The sequence below is a fragment of the Acyrthosiphon pisum genome, chromosome A1, assembly GCF_005508785.2.
Source record: "Acyrthosiphon pisum isolate AL4f chromosome A1, pea_aphid_22Mar2018_4r6ur, whole genome shotgun sequence".
NCBI classification, from domain to species: Eukaryota; Metazoa; Arthropoda; class Insecta; order Hemiptera; family Aphididae; genus Acyrthosiphon; species Acyrthosiphon pisum.
Window position 1 is genome coordinate 162,863,049 of NC_042494.1, and position 20,539 is coordinate 162,883,587.

Here is a 20,539-nt window from a genome sequence, read left to right on the forward strand (position 1 = left end):
ACACACACACACACACACACACACACACACACACACACACACACAATATAGTTTATACGATAATAGTATCAGTCGCTATGTATATTGAATTGTATTATATTATAGCGAATTGTACTCGTGCGTTATGAAGTGTCAAAAATGATTTTAGATTAGAAAAACTCGCTGAAATTATACCATCGTACATCATCAGCTATAATATATTCGATCAAATTATAGTCACGTGATTTTCGCGGTGTAAATAATCGCTCGGATTGTTCGTCTCCGCTGTCTAAGTACTATAATATGTAGTCTAATATTGATCAATCAAGTGTTTAACGTCTTCACATAATATATGTTTTTTTTTTCACACGTAGCCGAAGCAATTAAGTGTGTATAATAATATGTTCCTATAATAGTGTGTTTGTCTTAAAAAAATGCACAGTTTGTGCATATTTATAAGGTTTTAAGTATAATATGATAAAGAACCTATGATACGATAATTTTGTTCAGCATACACATATTTTCTTCTTTTCATTATACAACAAAACTTTTTAAAGTCAACACTTTCATATTTATTATCTAGTTATTAGTTTATTTTTAAATGACATTGTTACCCATTGTAATCGTTATAGATTGGACTCCTAGTTATTATTTTTTTTGAATCTTGTGTAACTTGTTATTATTTAACACAGGTAATACAATACTTAAATAATTAATAATTGTGCATGAATAAGAGTATAATAGACCAACTGCATAATTTTGAGTTCTATACCAACAAATATTTTTAATCTATTTTACCTAAATGAAAATTAATTTTGCATGCTCATAATTTTTAGAAATTCAAAATGCATATTTTAAACGATATTACGATTGGTAAAACTTACCGACTTGTACATTCAATATATCGATCCGTTTTAATTTTATCGTACTTCAGACGGATTCTGTTTGAAAGTATAATTTCCACTTTAAACAGAAATTCTAAAGAGAAATATACAAAATATACACTCCTGATGTATACGATTCATCTGCAGGGTCTTGAAATATGTTTATTGATTACATATTAAAATATTTAAATTGTGGGACACTTTTTATGTATTCTTATGTGTAAACATTTAAATTATTCATTTTTTATGTTTCAAAAAATGAATAATAATTATCCGTCTCAACTCCAATTTCCAAGTGTATGCGTAGGTATAATATAAAAAAAGTTTCAGCAATGCATCACATAATATTCCTTTTTAAAAAGCTACGTAAAAATAACGAGCATCCCATAATATTGACGTGGAATTTATCTTAACATCATGTAGCTTAAATTGTTATCAGACTAATGCGAATACGGAGTTCTTTTTGTAATAATAAATTAATAAAAATTAAGTATTGTCACAGACATTAAACATTGGCGATTGACCTAGGTATAGTACTTATACAAAATTCCTAACAGATTATAAATTCCGTAAATTCTCGGGTACCCGTAAAGTTTATCAATGTAGTTATAACCTAAATTTAATAATTAATTGTATATTATAATATTATACCGTCGGTTTATATTTTAAAACAAAAACACAATTTTCGTGCAAAACTTATCGATTTTTTCAGTTTATTTCGTGTTGAAACTTCATTATTTTACCGAATGTTGTTGACAATATAATTAACGACCTAAATAAAACGTAAGACTTAAATAATGTATAGACGATAAAAATATCTCTGAAAAAAAAAAAAAAATGTTCAAGTGAAGTTACAACAATTTTAAACTATGCAGCCGGTACGTTATTGTGTTACACCTAACGACTATTATCCGCAGTTATATCCACCTATTTTAATCCTATTCGTAATCATATGGGCATGAAGGAAATTTTATACCAATTATTATTTATTATTATACCAAAAATTTGATACGGTCAATCGGAAATGATTTAACGTTCACGTGACTAACGGATGTGCATTGTTATTCGTTGTTTAACATGAGCAATGACACAGGACATTTATGTATTTGTGTGTGCATATACATTATAATATATACAATAAAAACAAAAAATGAATTCAAGGCCATAATATGATTATGTTATTCGTTCGATTTCAATAATGCTATTGAGTTTTAACGGTCCCGCATATAATAATATGCTCGCGTGGTTAAAGTTTCGAGTCTGAAATAACATAAAACTGTAAGAGGGAACTTTTAAATGCATATTCCGTTAATCCGAGTCAATATATATTTTATAATTAATGATCAAGTTATATTTAGTGTATTTACCTTATAATTACAAAGTAATTTTAGCTTCGCAAAATAAGTTACTTATACATAGTTCTAAGGTAAAACGAAATTAAGATGCGACTAATTTAAAAACTTGAGCCAGAGTGGTAATTAATAAAGGCACACCGAAACACATGTTTGGACTAAGTAATCATATTTGTTTACGAGACGTTTCTTGGTGCTCCCGGTGGGGTGCCTTTAATTCCGTCAAAAAGGAAATCGTACCGAATTTATTACCATAATCGAATGCAGCAATAGCGTATTGTGTCATAATATAATATATCGTGTACATGCACACGATTCTCCGGACGACCCGGGCTTGGATTTTTTGAATTCTTCCAGATCAAAATAAATACAAAATAATACATAAAATCATCATTATATCTGATCGAATAAATCCCAAAGATTTTGGACAAAACAGTAGGTATTCTGTAGTGCCCGTTTGTCGAGGGAACACGCGATGGGATTCTGGTCACCAAAATGTGTATATATTATATTATTTACGAATGTATACTTACATTGTGTGTGCCTGTGTATGTGTGAGTATGAAATTATCGTTGTCTACATCACAATGGGCGCACTGTCATGACCACCAAGTCGTCGAAGGCCCATTGTCAACGTAATAAATAATATAGGTATAACGAGATTAAATTAATACGATTTTTTAGAATAAAAAACAAATTATAAACATATAATAAACTATCCATATCTAATGTAAACACTAAACACGAATAACAATAAAACTTTTTTTAAAACGGAAAAGAAAGTGGTGATATAACATCAAGTTACTGATGTTATAGCATGTTACTTAATTCAAATAATAATACATAATAAATGCAATATATTAGCTCTTTCTCAACGTTTATAAATGTAAAATATTTTTTTTTTAAACATAATATCTCAAATCTATAACTATATTTTAAATAGCATTGAACTGTCGAGCGTTTACCACAATAAAGATTTAGGTATTTATTTGGATTCTTCTTCATCATTTAATGTCCATTATGGTTGTATGATTGTAAATTGAAACATTATTCCGTAAATAAAATATTATTACAATTATAACTATAGAGATTCATCTGATTTCAACAATCTTAAAGCATTAAATTGTCTCTGATGCTCCGTTATTCGATCGGTACTTTGGTACAAATCTATTATTTAGTCTTCTTACACATCGGTTCCAGATTGATACATTGAAAGAATATAACATCGATTTTTAATGCTATTTGAATTTAAATATCAAACTTAACGATAAAATCACACATCTTACTCAACTTTGTAAACGATAACAAATTTAGAAACTTTTGAGGCAGAAGACTTAGATCTGATCTTTCATGAATGTACCATTTTATCGTTCCAACTATACTCTCAAACGCTCCGATAGTTAGATTAATTGGTCATGTGAGTAGGCTGAATGTTGTCTTATTTTGTAAAAATAATATTTCACTCTTAAATATTTATCTAGATAATATCATAAATATCTTATGATTCTACCTTACCAAATTGGTACTATACATTAATTATTTCTAATTTGGTTATATTTTTGATTTGCATGTAACGAGCTTTTTACTGTATTTATTTTCAATAATATTATAATGAAAAATATTACATAATACACAGATATTAATACAAAGATGATAATATTATGTACCCAGACTGGAAGGGTCTTGGCCCACCGTGTTCGGCATTTAACCCACATATTTTTCTTGCACCTAGCATTTTTGCAGCCAAACAAAAATCAACGAATTATGTCAATGTTTCAATAGTATCAATAACATTTTATGAGAATTACAGAATTCTAAATCATCAATTTTTTTAATATTTATTATCAAGAAAATTAAAAACCACAATTGAATTATAATACTCGATTTACACAGACGCGGGTTCATATGGTATAGTACATTCCTTTATACATATTATATTTTCTCGATTATTCGCAAATTAGTAATTACAAAGTTTTCCGAGTTATTAAATATACTAATATGGTATCAGTTGAAAATATAAGTCAGTAATTATTTTACCTTTACTCCTCTTCCCACTGCCCAAATATTGTTGTCACGTAGTTGCCTGCATGATATTTATTATTTTGTGATTAGTCCATTGTAGAGAACATCGCTTGTGAATCACAAGTTGTGATAATGGTATACCTAATACTAACGAGTGTTTGTATTGATTCCCGTTATTGGTGTATTACTTATAATTTAATCATATTAATATCAAATGATTTAGGTAGGTACATCTAATATTATTATCTGAATAAATATAACTACTGTTGTAGATACACGTAAATTTTATGGAAAGTTACAAAAAAAATTGAAATTAGTTAAATTTAAAATTTACTAAAAAAATATTTAACTGATTATACAAGTTACAAGTTACAAATGTAACTTTGATACACGTAATTGATCAAACTGTCCGACCAGGCATATTATCATAATATTATTAAGTAAAATAAAATGTAATATAAAAATAGGAATACACAGTCCAGCAATGAATCCTGATAGGTACTACCGACTAATATGTCACGACTGGTTTTTCATTTATTTGAAATATATATTATTATTTAGATCGTAAAATTACGTTTTATCTCTAGACTATAGATACATTAAAAAAAAAAAAGAAAAAAACCGATATTGTTTTGAAAAACATCAGAGTAAAGGAAATAGGTACCAACTCCAGTAGTCGAACGACTGATCTTACTCAATATTGTCAGACAATAAAATACAGCATTGACAACTCGAACGACTTCGAGGAATCGATTTTTTTCTCGTCCCCTCGAAATGTTTCTAAGTTGTGTTTGAGGTACGTACCCGAATATAAGTGGAATTTATTTTTATTCCCCCCGAGTTTCGAGTCATCATAGAGACTTGACTGTATATAAACTAAACTAACCGACCGTGGTTAAACTATTACAGTGTCCTTCATTATATTATTATGTATTTCGGGTTCGCACAAACTCACTTAAATCATTATACACTTCCCATATATTATGACATGTGATGGCTATATCTAAAAACATTTTATACCGTTTGTTTTCGGAACGTGTATAATCAAGAAGCCATAATAATATTTTCTATTCACGAATTTTACAACGCGCTATATGAGGTATTTTATTATGTTCACATCATGACATTATAACAGTCTCGGGGTCGTTACGTCTATACGCCAAAGTTTAATCTGAGCTTCTTATATAGAGGGTTAAACTTTGGCAATATGCGCACATTTACATAAACCTATACATAATAGCGGAATACTGAAAACCATTAAAAAAAAAAAAAAATAACATTTTAAACTGAATTTGTAATAACACTTACCGTATCAGAAATAAGGTTTTTTTTTAATATATTATAATAACCTCGCAGAGTGTTGTTGTCTGCAGCAAGTGTATAAGACATATATTATAGGAGTTACTGACGAGTTTACAGTGTTTTGGATGATGGTTTTTTGTCGTAAAACGATTCAGCTATAGAAAACAGACTTCCGCGCCACCATCTCCCACGTGCTACACGAGTAAATTGTTTATTATAATAATTACGACTATATTTTGATTTATCGGTACAAGTATGTATAATATTATATAACTTAATTGTTTTTTTCCCCGTTACATATTTTTCAGAAGAGCGTTTAATAAAATAAGATAATATTAAGATATAAGAATGTAAATTTGATTATTTTTATTCGGGTTGGTCAAATAAATAATTTTTTGATCCACTTATGAAGTACTCGCTTAAATGATATTTTATTTTTTTTTTTTAATCTTGAGCCCGGCAACTATGGCCATTAGCTGTATTGGGTTTTTTTTTTTAATGTTTTTAATGTCGGTAGGAGGGAAACACGTGTGTGTTGAGTTTTGCAGAATTTTTGATTGGGCACCCGTAGGTATCTTCCATGCCCGGGTGGGGGATGGCGGCACTTGTTCTCCAGACACCGTGACTTGCCCGAAGAAAAATGCCGCCCGGTGGCCGGGATAAATATTATTATGTGATACCTTAAATAACATATTATATTTGTTATTATTATTATTATTGCGTATGACATACTTATAATATGTTATATGATATTTTGCTGAATAATCATTCGATAAAGCGCAAACTCATTTTGACGGAAATAATAAACAACATGTCACTGGAAAATATTATACAAAAATAAATTGCTTGAATACAAAATAATAGGTAATTAGTTGTGGTTAATTTTTTCTTTAAAAAAATTAAAATAAAACATTTTGATTGAATTGCGTTTGTATTGTCTTAATATATTGTACACCGTAGTTTTATTTATATATTAATATTACAGTTTGAAGAGTTATTACGAATATTGTACTTTAGGTACCAATATTAATATTTTCATAGTAATAAGTTTTATTTTAATTTTTTCATATTTTTTACGAATATTTTAATAACTAATAACGATGTGCTACAATTTAATGTGGCTTCTGAAAAATTCAAAAATTTAAAAATGTAAGTAATATTAAAGCTTTTCAATAGATATCTAAAAAATTGGATTATCTAATGAAAATTGTAGTGGAAAAATATTATATAATCCCACGACCCAGAGTACGAAAAATATAATTGGCCAATTATTATAAATTTCAATATCCCGGAATTCTATAAAATTATATCACAGTGATCATAATTATTTAAAATTATGAAAAAAATAGAAATTTAGTGATATTATTAAATAGCCACGGAAAATAAAACAATACGATAATAGTAGCATACCTAATAATAAAGTCAACTGAAATACAGTGCGCCACTCAAAACATCAACTGTACAAACAATCATCTCTGATATTATCAATGCATCGATTGTTTTAGTATTTTTAAACAATAATTATACTTTACGTTGACTCGACCAAACCGTGATCATATTATAATATTATATTAACATGTACATAAAAATATACAATACATGGACATTTTTTTTTTATCGTGAACCATACGCGATTCAAGTATGGTTTTCTACTACCTACATTTTAAGTTTTAACGTACGTAACAATGAGCATTTCACACGTACAATAATGTTTATGGTTAATACCCAAAACAATTCATATTATTTAATACAGTTTATCAACATCTGCTTATAACTTATAACCGTAACTTCTATTTTGGTAGGTAGGTAATTATTGAGTGTATCGTCGGCGAGCCTTGTTGGTCAAATATTCCATACGATTTGTATCATCGATATGTATGCTCCCATTTTTTTGTCTCCAAAACGAAACGCCTGCCACTATAGTCAGTGACAGATTCAAATTCGAAGTTGAGTTATTTTCCTGGAAAACCTTCGGACGACCCATTTTATGTATGTTACTTATTTAACTATGCTCTGAATTATAGTCGCCGTTTGCGTGTAGGTATATATACTCACTCGCAGTTTACTTCGCACTTATATATACGATATAATATAACGTTGTATTCATTTAAATACCCAACCTAATCTACCAGATACACCCTGCGGTATATAATATAACATAAAATAATATATTATGGTATGCCGGGCTTGCGTAGGTATTATTGTAAACACGCGTATAATATGCTCGAAGACCGATTTTTTTCTTGTTTTATTTTATCGTCGTGGCGGGTTTTCGCGTGCAATAATTTACACCTCCCCCGCCCACCACAAAACGACTTGTTACGGGACACGCGCGTTTTTTTCTTCCCCTTATTCGCCGGTATTTTATTATTATTATTATTACTATTATTATAACTATTTATTTTTTATACGGCTTTTATCAAAAACCTTTTAACCATCGATTTCGCCCTTGTCTCGCCGTCGCTACCACCGCTGGCGATATGGCCGCAACCGGCGGCGGCGGCGGCAATCGGGGTGGTAATTGTTTCGTGCGGCGTTCTAATAAAAATTATAAAACTTTTATATACCTGCAGAGGAATTATACACGACAACGACAATGTATAAATGAACGCTCGTACATGGGGTATTATATCTATAATAGACGTAGACGTCTTCATCATCGACGTTTGGTGCCAGCCGTACGGTATCGCTAATGGCCGAACGAAAGGAAAAAAAAATCATGTGAAAAATTATTATCGCCATACTAAAAAACAATAAACGTATATAACCGGTGTTTTACTTATAACTTTGTATTATTAACGTTTTATTTTTACTTTTTTTTTTTTATTAATGAGCTGCGTTTTAGGAAAAGAAAAAATGCTCACAGTTTGTTTCTCCATAATATATACATATATGACACACGCGTGTATATTAATACTCTCTCTATATATATATATAAAATATACTCTATATATTACCCACATTAAAATAGTCCATTAATCTGCCGTCTTTTTTTTTTTAAATTTTATTGTTCCGGGCACGCAATGGCGTATTGTATACAATACACATAGTATACGAAATACCTAACCCTACGACACGAAAAGGTCAATCGTCGCAGTAATAGGAGGCACCTATGTGTATTATATCGGAAAGCGTCGTCGTCCTCATCGACGACCGCAACGCTTTCTCGTAACCGCACCGCCGCTGCACCTGGGAATATACACCTAGATAATATTTTCATCACGATTATCGTAAACACTATAGGTACATATATCGACATGCAGTAACCGGTAACCACACGTCGTGTACTTATAAATACGCACTCCTGTACAAATGTACGGGCACACCAGCTGCAACGTCGACAACACGCGAGCTTTTGAGGTTTTTAATAATTCTCAATGCATATCAATTCACACGTTGTAATGTTGTTCGCAATATTATAGTGTTCCAAGTCCGCGCTGAATTCTATAGTTTCTAGATTTTTACGGGTACGTCATGCGTTATTCAAATACATACATGATTTCATATGGTCACAAAAGGTAATTTGCATTTTAATTGGATCTTTTAAACGGTTTTAATTTCTACACGCGTGTTACCTGTATTATAATAGTAATGTGTAGGGACATTATTTCCGCACCGAGACGCGTGCTTTCATATGAATCGCTTATTTAAACGAAACGTACAAAAAAAAATAATACATACCTAGGCACTTGTAATAATAATTAAATTTTGTCGGAATTAAGTGCTAGACTTTTGAGTGGCGCGCGCGTTTATCAAAATGTTAAAACTACCTACTTGTGTTTCCGTCACGAATTTAATGCGAATTACGTGTGATTTTTTCCAACGATCGGTCGACATTTTTACGTGTGGGTGTGCTGCAGCTTTTGCATATATATACCACCGTAACGTACCCGATTTAATATGCTTTTACATAATTTTACCAGAAAGTTACAATATTGTTACACATATATTATTATGTTTAATATAATAATAATTATGACGCGTGACACTCGTAGCTATGACGAAAATATAATAAACTTACAGCAATAATTCATTTTAAGATTATACAAATAAAATAAACACCCCCTTGTCTCTTCGCCTGAAATATTATAATCTGCAGTGTAGCGTATAGGCAAAGTCGATGGCATAACACAGTGTTCACCATATTTAACCCAGAATATAATAACAATAATATATATTGTGATGCACGCCAATACATCGTCTCGTACGCGATTTGGCTTTAAACAAAATGCTATTCAAAATATAATTAATAACAATAATAACGATCGCGACGGTTGAATATCTCATAACCGATATATCGCGTCAGTAATTATAATACCCATATATATATATATATCGGTGGGTGGTGTATATTATATACATTTAAACACTATGTACAGCCACTTTCTTGCATCGCACGTTTACCACCGCACGCCGGCGGAGACGGTGGTTTGCTGACGGGGTGGTTATACGCGCAATACCCCCGTCCCATAAGTCAGGATATCCGAGTTTTATTAATCATCGAACGGCGGCGGCGGTGTTTCGCTCGGCGCGTCATTCTCGGCAAAATAATAAAATAGATGATAAATTATGTCTATTAACGTCGACCAAAAGTGGTGTGTGAGAGGGGGGTGGACGCGTGAGGGGTGCGCGATGGGGTGGGTATATTTTGACGTGACAATGGTTGTCCTCGCGGGCGGCGGAGCGGGCGAGGCTGACGCGGTGCGCCCCGCGCGGCTGAAGACGTTTTGTCAGCTTGATCGAGCGTGTGCGGTATGAGATTATTATTAATGTCATTAATCAGGTGACACGGCCAATTAATGTTTTAGGTTAGGTTTCTCGTAACGTCATCACAATCTGCAGATGATCTACCCGCCTCCACCGTCGCGGCCTCCTCCACATCCTCGTCCCGCTACCCCTCCACTGACAAGCCGTGTGGAGAGGGGGTGGATTGAAAGGACCGGATATTCGCGGGATACCCGTCACCCGCACCGCCCACCCACCGTGACTTTAAACTCGTTATCGCGACGATCTATTATGCTCCAACGGAACTCATTAACTCCTCTTCTTCTTCCGGACAAGTTTTCCATAAAGACGCTAACCAGCCTTATACCGCGGTCTCCGCCGCCGCCGCTACCGATAGTTTGCCCGGTGTGTGCGCGTGTGTGCGCAGTCTATGCGTGTGTGTAGGGTTTGTGGATGATGTGCTGCGTGTACGTGTGCGTGGGTGTCAGTGTGATTTAGAGAGGACGGGGAGCCGACAAGTTTCTGATAATTTCTGCGAGCAGGGTAACAATGGAAAACTATATATACACCCCGGACGAGGGTTTAATACTATTAGGTTTAAATGTGTGTGTGTGTGTGTGTGTGTGTGTATATAATAATCGGCTGTAGTCTTAGGTAAGCGAGTGGCCGAGATGAAACGGAGTTGATCGGCGACAAATTTGAAAACTCAAAACCTACGAATATAATCCCTATACGCAAGCGAGCCAATCGTGAGATAGATCCAGATTCCACCTTAGCTGCTGCTGTAGGTATTCAAAAACCTAAGTATTATAAGAACTGACATTTTGAAGTTTATTCGTCTTATTGTCTCTAACCGGTTAATTTTGATTTTAATAAGTTCTATAGTATAAAAAATTAAATACTTCTATTTCCCTATAACTTTAAAACTTAAAATATGAAATATCACGTGATTTAAAACCAGACAATATTGAGAATAAAACAAAAACGTAATATCAATGATATAATATTTGATTTTTCAGGATGGCAGGTCGTACGACAGTCGTTCATAGATACCTGATGGGGAAAACGGAACCTCCGATATTCTGAAACAAAAAAAAAAAAAAATAATTACTTTTTTCAAAACATGAATTGTACAATGTACAACTCAATATAATATAAGTCTAATATAAATTTCACTTCATGTATAAGTAATCTTATAACTTTGTATCTGATGCTGAAACAATAAGACAAAAATAATAATTTGAACGATCAAAATAAATGGAAAATTGCATATTTTCCAAGGTTGTAAAATATTAAGTCGTACAAAGAAATCTTTTAGCTTTTAAGGTCTAAAATATATTATAGAAGCAGAGGGCAAATTTGTTCTTAAGCGGTCATGCATAAAAAATTAATAAACAAATTAATCGACGAAAATATTAAGGTGTATTTAAATATTATATAATATATTTATTAAAAGCACGGCAGTGTTATTATATCCATAACAAAAGCAAAAGTTTATTTTTGTTACGAAATTATATATTGTGACATTTTTCTACAACCATTATTTTAATTATTGGTTTGAGCTTACACTTTAACCCTTCACTGCGCCAAATAACATAATCGCATCAGCTGTGATTATATTCGAAATCGTTAAGACATGTATTCTACAGCAAACATCATAACTGTCGTTTAAATAATACTCATCGTCAATTGCCATTATTCGTTAATCTAAAAAACTTTTGCAAAGTACCGTTAAAATATGCCCGTTCGCACATTACGTCGTATTGTTGGTAACTATAATAATAATAATTATTATTATTATTCATTGCAAACGAAAACGTTCGATTCGTCGTTTTCGCAGGGGACGATGATTGTAATATTACTATCGTAGGTACCGAATGCGAACCACCTGCACGACAAAAACACTGATGTAAACAATGTTGCACTCGTATAGTGATCGTAACTAGGACTATAGGAGAAACAAACAAATTATAATATTATGTAAAAACAAACAATTAGATGACTAATAAACGAGTCGGTTTTCATAATAATATAATATATACGCTTTATGCGTGAGTGAAAATGATTCGAACGGGGTAACCACTGCCAAACGCGTTCGATTATTCAAATGTACAAATAATGACATTTAGTCGTTATTTAAATGAATCGGTTTATACAGGAGAGATAATCGTCATTGTGCGTCGCCTATACACAGTAATAATAATAATAATAATAGTAAGACTCTTTCAAAAACAAAATTACGCGCACGTCACTTAATTCCGTAAGAAGACCCGACGACGACGTCTGCACAATACGAGTAAATTATCTCGTCAATCGGAGGCAGTTAAATCGCATTGTGTTTGGAAAACCGTAGATATTACGTGTAGAGGTATAAGACAGATAATAAGACGGTTATGGTCTATTTTAGTTTTTGTTCATCCCAGTTTGGTCGACTAAAAACCTAAATCCTACTACCGAATTGTTATACGCGTACAATAATATTATTGTAGTGCAATGAGTGTTGATCGTGGGGCGTTAACAATCGACGATTTATTTTTCGACACGATAACACTTTATAAACTAATACCTGTATCGTGTTATAGGTACTATCGTATCGGTCGGACGAATTATATAGGTACAATATTATTGTTGTTGTTATCATTGTTATCATTATTAATACGATAAACGAACGATTTTAATAATGATAATGATATAGGTACTGCATTCGTAGAGGGGTACACTTAAGACCGTCGGTGGGTTAAAGTCTCGTCGGTGGCGAATTTATATACCGTGCCACGTTGTCATGTCATGTCGGGACGGTTGAGGGTGACGATTCGACGAGACGATGGCGCGTAATAGGTAGGTACGTCACATTACTATACGGTGTCGATATTGTCGACGGCGCTGCAGAGAGGTACACGGACCAGAGCATAAAAAAGTTTACACTTCCGCGATTCTCTCGTTTCAAATGTATAATATAACAGTATGGCGACTATTACGACGTTTTAATAATAATAATATAAGAGTGGTTATATAAGGGCGGCGGCGCGAGGATATAATGTTATATGTTTGGTAAAAAGCGCTTTGTCTTTCGATTATGTACGATTCGTTTGGGCGGCAAAACACACACACAAAGCACACTGTGAACGCAAAAACACGGTCTCCGCACGGTGTCGGCGCAGCAGTTGTTGCCGTAGCTACAAATTACACGCCGCCGAGTCTTTTGGCATAATTATGCTCGGCCGAACTCTCACTCTTCGCGTTTTCCTCTCACCCCCCACCCACCCCCCCCCCCCCCACCAACCCTTCCGGATATCCACGCGAGACCCGTCTCTCGTGCGCGCACATCGTCGCAGCAGTGTATATACGGCGCGGCGCGCGCGAGCAAATCCCGAAAGCAAATTGGAATTGTTTTCTGATTAAATATTTAATTAAATCATTCCCGCCCGCGCCGCGTGCGGCTCGAGACTCTTCCTCGGCACGGGGGCACACACCTAAATATATATACATATATATCTTATACAGTGTATAGCTTCGGTAATCGTTAACCTTTGAACGGGATCGTATTGTATATATGTATTGTAGTAAGCACCTGCAGTGTGCACACGCACACACAGTTGTCGCAAATTTTTCCGTTCTCGACAATGCCGTCCTTTTTCGCTTCCGTAGTAGGCGTGCTCGTACGAATCATATTTTCATCTTTTCTTATTTACCTAAGCCTGGATAACTTACTATGGTCATCGTGGTTTTTGTGAGGGGTTCCGATCGGTCACGGGAAAAACGTATGTGACTGAGGCCGACCATGGAATCACACCAGGCCCCAATAATATTATTATTATTACCTACGAGACTGACTCGACGACTTGGTAACGAGACACGCTGCGGTACATACCTATATATTGTATTATAATATAATATGCTCAAGTATTGTCGTCGCGGTTTTAATATCGTAATGATAATTATTATAATAATACGGGACACTGCAGAGAGCCGCATTGAAAAGCGACGCCCGACGGCTGCCGACGCCGATTTCGGAGAAACGAGTGAGACGATTTTTCCTGCTCTGCAACGCTTTTCCGACGCGTAACTTCACGATATTATATATATGCATGCTATAATATTATACTACAGGAGTCCCTTTTTGTTTTCCGCTCCCCATTCGTGGTATCGCCGGTTCGCTGACGTTTACATGACACCCTCGGCACACTCGACGAAGAGACGACACGTCGACGCGCTGGCAAACTGTACATGTATTATTATTATTATAGTATATACGTACTCGCACTCCCATCGAGATCCGCTCATTAGTTAATCCACGCGGACGGCGTTTGTATACACGAGGCACACACACACACACACAAGCTGCAGTCAAAAATGAACACATTATATGTGTGTGTGTGTGTAAATCGTGTGCGAACGCGACTTAAACGGGTTGTCGAAATTAATTATCAACAAACGCTATGCACTATATACGTATATTATATTGTATACGATGTGCAGTTATATGTGCCCTAAGTGCGCGCAGATCATGTGTCGTCTCCGCGTACAAAACTCTGCCGCTGCGCCTTAACTATACCATCATCATCGTCATCACGAGTGCTGCTGCAGCTCCGCTAGACTACAATGCTATGACGAAGTACCTAAAATATATAAATTATTATTCCACGTAGGTATGTAATAACTAATAATATATCATAATATCGTACAATATACACGGTATTATGCGCGGAAATTCCGTCAGACAACGCGTGTTTCGTTTTTAATCTGTTCCTTATTAAATATATGGTTTCCGGTTTATGGTACAGATGACGAGATCCCGATTATGTAAAATTGTCTATTATTGTCAACGAAGTTGTCGTTTTTTACCGTTAGGATATTATATTATAGACAGCTAGGTACCCAAGTGTTATGCAATTACACGCGTTATATTGTATTTATAGCGAATGGCAACTGTTTGATTTCGACGCAGAATTGTCATCGTCAATACAATAAAACAAAGAGAGGTAACAGAGGTTTTGATCAACAAAAACTAGTACGTTTAACATTTAAAATGCATTCAAGTTCGATTTTTATCTCAGGCTTATTATATCAAACGGTCACCAGAATAGACCGTTAGACCACACGCGATCTTAATACGCGTTTGACGCAACGCACTATATAGGTACGTCTCGTAGACACGCACTGAAATAAACGCGTCCGAAGAAAAATAGAAGTTTTCGGCCAACGACGTAACACACACACACACATAAGTCATTAAAAAAAATTACGTCGATAACCCTTCGTGGTGGTGCGCGCACAACCCGCGATCGAGGGTTGTTCTACGAGTGCAAAGCACGAGACTGCACAGTTAATCGGTTAAACGCGGTTAGCGGCGTTGGCAAAAAGTTCTCACGGGGGGGGGGGGGGGGGAGAGGTGAGGAGTGCACGAAAAGCACCTATATAGATAAAATCCGATTTCGCGAGACCGACGACGTAGTATGATAATGATAATAACATCGAATAATGACTCACGTCGATGGAAAATTATTGCGATATCGTGACGGCCCGATGTATATTTTATATATTATGCGTGCAGCGCAGCTCGTTTTTGGCAAAACGTTTCGCGAACGCGCCCCGAAAAAAACTACAAATACGCCGAAGGGGTTGAACGCGGCGGTTGGCCCCGCGAGTGGTAATTTCCGGAATCCAAACATCTGGCGGCCTTTTAATTCGGTTCGCACGACTGTTCGGCCGTGACGATGACGCCGCTGTTGCTCCATAAGATGGGGCGGGGGGTGGCGGCTTAAAACCGACTTTGCCGCGATACGTGTAATCATTTTCTTTATTAAAAAATAATAGTAATAATGATAACAGCAATAAAATACAGAGTCCACGAACCGGATTTCCTCGGGAACCCATGTTGTGCGGCGAGTGCACTGCAGGTCTTTTAATTACGACAGCGGCGAATACATTTATCGTCGAGCTCCGTCGCGGCCCCGCTGCAGAAGAACGAGCGCGCCGGCGGACGTGGTTTATATTAAATATATATATATACATACAGACATAAACGACAGTTCGTTTGAAATCCCGCTGAATGTATACAAGAGACGACGAGGCGGAATTCATTAAAAAAAAACCGAGACGGTGAAGAGGAGGATGACGCGCGAACGATTGAAATCGAAACGTCTGCAGCGGTGGATGAAAAGGCGCGACGGAAGGGTTGAAAAGGTGCCCGAGGCGTGGCTTTAGGGACCCGGAAAAGATGAGGTGTCGTTGAGATGTTGAAATAGTCACTCCGCGGTGAAGAATTTTCGATGGGAAACCGCACCAATTCTTTGTCGCGATACTGCACCATAACTGCAGTTTCCACCTCCTGCAACGTCGCGGAGCTACATTTTATTATTAAATAACGCCACGGAATTAACGTTTTATCCGAAGATGACGGTTTTACACGACAAGATGTTTTTAATCTTCAATCAACTAAATAGGTACACGGACGTATAAAAATATATGAAAATGATTATATCTTTGTATTGCGTTGTATTGCGGTCCGAGTAATACAGCAGACAGAATTTAAATCTCGACTGCAGACCACGCAACGCGGTTACGGTATAAACCGCATACACCTGATTATAGACGGACTGCGCTTCCTCACCCTCTCGACCATCGAACTCCTTAGCCATAACCTCGAAAACTGTTAGGTAAAAACGTAAAATGTTATGGAGAAAAGAATTGTACTATTTTATCCTCCACATAACCGGGATTTTTTTCATCAAAATATATTACCTATATAAGATTGGATTCTTTGTTCTTAATAAAGTTATTTCATGGATGAAATTGACAGTCAATTTTTTTATCCACGACAACATAAATCTTCCTGAAACTTTGACAGAAAATATTTTTTCTCTCTCTAAGAGGAGCCCATTCATTATCAGGTCTATAGATGCAAACCTTCTATAGGAATTATGGTAAAATTTTCACCAAATCCCCGATCTGCACAAACGGATGAAATCTAGTCCAGTATCGGGGGGGGGGGGGGGGGGACAAGGCCCGGATATGTTTCGTCGTCATCGAACGGGTAACTATTACGTGACACTTATGTAGGATAATTAGTATGTTATAACTGCAGTATGATATGACGTAAGTAAAATAATAAACGTTTTGCATACGTTATGCGTTTTCTGATTATAGTTGGTCAGCGAAAGACTCGCGTTAGTGGTATATGGAGCGCACATTGAATAATAATATTATACGTTGGGTATTTGTAAATAATATACCCACGTAAAATCCCAATAACTATAAATCTATCTTTTCAAAGGAGCTGAACAAATATTAGTAGGTATTTACACTATATACACTCGCAGAGCAAACAATATCGTGTTTCGACCGGCTAGTCGCGAAGGGGGATAAGGCCGCAGCCGGCGCCGCCTCCACCGATGCAGTGTTTTCGACAAATGCGAATTAATCTCGAGAGGGGAAAAGTCATTATGAATTTATACTTTTATTCGACAAACTGATTAAAGGAAAAACAACAACGGAGCATGTCAATTGCACGGAAGCCGCCGCCTTGCGCGTATTCAACTGCGGAATGTTGTTTTGCTGTGGGTTACGACGCTGCGGCGGAGACTCTATAAAATTATACTACGACGACGAGTGCATTGGTCCGTGAAAAGAAAGTTGTGGGCGGCGGTGGTTTAAAAATGAATCAAAAGTGAATTTTTCAATAACGCCGTAGCCTAATTAGAGGGGGAATTGAACGAAAAATAAAATAATAATAATAAAAAATAAATAAATATATATAAAAAAAAAAAAAAAGGAAGAAAAGTTTGTTCGAACTTAATGGCACGTTAACGACAAAACATTCGCCGAGTTGCGTTCGCTTAGTCGAACACAATACGGAGCCATTCAATTATGTTTCAATTTCCCCGAGCGTTCTGTGTTCGAAATATTGTAAATAACTTTTACTTTCCTGCACACACAGAGAGCGATCCCGCGCCCGCCGCGATAAGAGCAACGGAAGGGGAAGGGGGGGGGGTGGAGGAGAGACGTTGCGAAATGAGCATCGAACGGCGGCGGTATACATGCAAAATACGCGGATAATAATAATATAATAATATATAATATTATGTCGTTCCGTCTTTGTACGCGTCTGTGCGTACTTACATATCATAATATGATATACACACGCGTTATACATTAAGTATATACATACGTCGTAGTGTATATAGATATATAGTTAGGTAGGCGCACATAAAATTATTGCGCGCCGCAGACGCGTGCACTGACGGAGGGGAAGTCTGGGCGGACACTTTTTTCATATTTTTTTATTTTTATTTTAACTTTACCTCTGCAGCGCGCCTCGTATGTCGAACGTGCACACAAAACATCGTTCCACGTCAATAACTCCTTCGGCCCCCTTCGGGAAAAAAAAATGAAATATCTTCATTATATCGTTATAGATTTTTGAACTCATCCAATTGAAAAAAAGAAAAAATAAAAAATAAAGAGGATGAATTGGACGTCACTCGTTCGGGAGGTTTTCATTTCATTTAATATTATTTGTATTTTTTTTTAATTCGAAAACTGTAGAAACCCAGACGCAAACCCGCGCGGTGGAGTCTAAAGGGACCGCGTACAATATAATATTATTATATACGTGTAGAAACGCTGCGTCGGAGTTATATTAATTTAAAAATATGTATTACTGCACGAATAGGTATACCAGAAATATTATACCTATATATACTACGTGACTGCAGTTGTAGCTGGAGTGATCGCGCCGAGGGTTGTTCGACGGTGCGTAATGATGTGAAACGGGCTGGGACCGACCGCGCCACAATAATAATAATTATAATAATATGGTCGTTGTCGTAAGTCGATTGATACATATCTATGGTAAAAAATACAATTTTTAGGCGAGCGGAACGGTTCAATAAATATGCCACAGTGATAATCGATTTGATCCGTTCTCGCATCATGCGTATACCTATTTATTAGCTAAGCGTCTTATCATAATATAGATATCTATACCTACGTACGTATTATAATAGATGCTATTTACCGAAAGCTATTATATTATTATAAACCACTAACCAGCCCTATTACACCTATCACAATGCGGTTATAGGCAGTATTCGGGTTAGATAAGTATTTTTTTATCTAGATAAAGATAAAGATAATGCAACTCAAATGTATCTAGATAGAGATAAAAGATAACTTAACTCATATTTATCTAGATAAAAAAAAAAGATACAATTATTTTTTAAATGGTTATACATTTTGGTATATTTTAGTTGGGCACTAGGAACGTAATAATAATAATATAAATAAAAAAATAATTACATTATTTATAAATCATAAACTTTTTTTGAGAATCTGTATAAATATTTAAAAATTTAGTACAATTTCGCGGTTTTTATCAAAAAAAATCTAGATGAATTTATTTAGATTAGTAAAAAAATTGTCTAAGATGAACGTTTAGATACCTTGTAACTATTTATCTAGATAAGATAAAAGGTGAACAAATAATTATCTAGATAAGTCCGAACACTGGTTATAGGGAGTTTTCGTTATACCTGCACGCGTAGGTGCACCTATACTTAAACCATTGGTACCTTCAACCTGTTCAAGTCTCCCTGTGCTTACAAGTGTGCGTGGAATTTCAGAGCAAAACTGGAACAAATACGTTTAGTGATGTATTGGTGATCGGTAATGTAAGACACGAACTAGCTTATGATTTTAAAACACACCAACGGTATTATCAGTATTATCATCGTCTTGTACGTGCACAACCTAAAGGTACACAGTATGTGTGTGTAACACAATAGTTAGCTGGACAACAAATATATATTATGTGCTATTGTTCGATGTGCACATTTGTACATATTATTATATTAACCCTTTGCTTAAATCGTTTATTAAATAACACGATGCATATAAACAATCGAATTGTGTCGGTGCATTGGGCATAATAATATTACTATATTGTAATCCCGAACAAACTCGTAACGTCAATAAAACCCTTTATTTTTATTAACTATACTAGCGAATTGTTTGTCCACCGATAGGCGTAGCCTGTAGCACAAGAACAAACGCTATATGTAGAACACCATATTATGTTATTCAGTAAATAATTTTAAATTAGAAATACAAGTAAAAATCGAAATGCTATGAGTAGGCTACTCATGTCCAAACGTGTAATCAATTTTCAGGTAGATTTTTCATACTTTGCTGAAACGTGTTACGCCCCCTCAGGTCATGTCCACATCGGTGTACCTACCTATCGTTTTGTGAACTGATTTAACCGAGCGGAATCTGA